General features: G+C 37.7%; 3 non-coding genes across 3 annotated transcripts; all 3 read left to right on the top strand.

Annotated features, from left to right (window-relative positions):
• The first annotated feature begins 232 nt into the window (after positions 1–232).
• LOC119344072 lies at positions 233–327 on the top strand. The gene has a single exon (XR_005166440.1). It is a non-coding gene; the product is annotated as a small nucleolar RNA Z223 (small nucleolar RNA).
• A 75-nt stretch (positions 328–402) lies between these two features.
• Positions 403–515, top strand: LOC119344074. Its single transcript, XR_005166442.1, has one exon. It is a non-coding gene; the product is annotated as a small nucleolar RNA Z278 (small nucleolar RNA).
• A 617-nt stretch (positions 516–1,132) lies between these two features.
• LOC119344073 lies at positions 1,133–1,225 on the top strand. Its single transcript, XR_005166441.1, has one exon. It is a non-coding gene; the product is annotated as a small nucleolar RNA Z223 (small nucleolar RNA).
• Positions 1,226–2,283: the final 1,058 nt, after the last annotated feature.

Raw genomic sequence — 2,283 nt, 5'->3', positions numbered from 1 at the left:
GTGTGACATGTGTCAGAGTAATGGATACATACATAACTTGTTTCCTATCCCCGCTCTTTGTTTTGGATCTTGTTTGATTGACGACAGTGATTAGAATCTTACACACGCTTCTGATAAACTAATGAGATACAAGGGAGCCATTGCAAATATCGAATTCCTCAATCCTTATCTTGGTCCCCTGTTTTGTTCTTCTTATTTTGTTGTTCAGTTGGTGCCTGTGCTCTAGTTTCTAACATGATGGTGATGGTAAACACTTTCAGCAAACATGCCAGTTCTGCTTCTGACAATTCATGACTGAAAAACCTGCTATATAGACCCGAGCCATGATCTAGCATGGAATCATTATTATCAACCTTGTTTAGTTTTTTTATTTTGTGTTATCTTTTTTCTCGCCACCCTTCAACCATGTGATGTACGACCCAACATTTGGAGGTGCAAATGGCTCAGGGATCCTGTTCACAGGATGAACTTACCCAGAGGTGCTGTATTCACATGACATTGGGCAGGCCTGAGGTTCTTCATGAGCATATGAATCTTTTGCTCTCTTCTTTGTTTTTGTCTCTGTCTTTAAGTCGCTATAAGTTTGTAGTGATGGTTACCCATTTTAACTATCCTCTTCAAGTTCCTCTAATTTACGAAAGTGGCTGAAATGTCGATGATATCCTTTCGATTTTACATATTTTTCTTGCCATGTTGCAGATTACATATATTTTCTACTATGGTCCAGATTACAGTTCTTTTTATTATGTGTTGCATCCTCTCCTCTTTGGTTCAAATGTTGTGTTGTCAGTGTCAAAAACAATTTGTGCACTACAGATGGTGTACTTGTATTGTAAAAAGTGGTACTAAGAGCTCCTGTGAGCTTTCCTCAGTCCTATGATGATTGCTTTTGGAACTAGTTCTGTACTCGTGTAGTCTATTTTGTTTCGATTGCACCCGTGTCAGCGTGAAGTTTGCGTGATGTTGATCTGGCTGTTGTAGTATTTTGGTGGCAAGGTATGCCACCAGTTTGTTAAGATGGTGCTTACTGTCGTTGCGAACTTATGTAGAATGGATGTTCATGTTTGTTTTCTCTACTCTTTTTTGTTCTTCCTATTCTGTTGTTTAATTTGTGTCCGTGCTCTGGTCTGTGACATGACGGTGATGATAAACCCTTTTAGCAAACATGCCAGTTTTGCTTCTAAGAATTCAAGACTGGAAAACATGTTATAGATCTGAGCCATGAATACATGATCGTTATCATCAACCTTTTTTTAGCTTTTGATTTTCGTAATGTTCTTTCTCGCCAAACTTCTACCATGTGAAGATAAGATTATGCGTTGCCTGACAACATTTGGAGGTGCGCAGATGGATCCATGATCCTATTTACAGGATCAACCTACATAGAGGCGTTGTATCCACATGACATTGATGGGCAAGTTTGAGTTTCTTCACGAGCACATGAATCTTTTGTTGTCTTTTTTGTCTTTGATATCTGTTTTTCAATCGCCACAAGTTTGTAGTGATGGTTGTTGGGTTCAACTCCTGTCGCAAGTTCCTCTGATTTGCGGCAGACTAAAAATCATGTTCTTGCCATCAGCTCTGTCTCATGTTCCTACGAGTTGGGAGTTGAATAACGACACGAGTTTACACCATGCCAGGGTATTAACTTCTGCATGATCATGTAATATTCTATTCTGCTTATCTTTTTATTAGAGATTTAAGAAATTGGTAGAGAAGTGGTGATTGTAATATAGGGAAGCAAGTTAGAATGCATTGAGTTCAGTTTTTAGCACTATCTACAGTTTGAGGCATGCACTTGTTTTCTAATTTGCCAAGAGAGACATGGTTAGTTAAGAACTTAATTTAGGGTCAAAATATGTTACTACTTTGCACTTTGGTCTGTACTTCATAGTTGAGTGATGGCATCCTTATTTTTATGCTTCATTGGAATGATTTCTCAAAGGCTAGAGCTTGTTTGACATGGTGCGAATTGGGAAATAAATTTAATTTGGTTTGAGTTGTTGATTGTTTATGTAGAGGGGAGATTTAAATGCACATGTTATTAGATAATCTGGTGCTACTGTATGACAGAACATGTGTGCATTGTGTATTGAGGTGCTTTTGGGCAATGTTATTTTTTTTAACTGGAGAGAATAATTTTGGCTTTGTAGGACTGGAGAGAATAATTTTCTCTTCTTTGATCTTTGCTTTGTAGTACTGTACTATAGATTGTTTACCTTTTGGATTGGAAAAGTTATTATTAAGAGATCTTGTAATCTTTCCTGCATTCCGCTGATACAT

The sequence above is a fragment of the Triticum dicoccoides genome, unplaced genomic scaffold (genome assembly GCF_002162155.2).
Source record: "Triticum dicoccoides isolate Atlit2015 ecotype Zavitan unplaced genomic scaffold, WEW_v2.0 scaffold152421, whole genome shotgun sequence".
In the NCBI taxonomy this organism is placed as follows: Eukaryota; Viridiplantae; Streptophyta; class Magnoliopsida; order Poales; family Poaceae; genus Triticum; species Triticum dicoccoides.
Note: the sequence above shows the minus strand (reverse complement) of the source record. Positions and strands in the feature narration are given on the sequence as shown.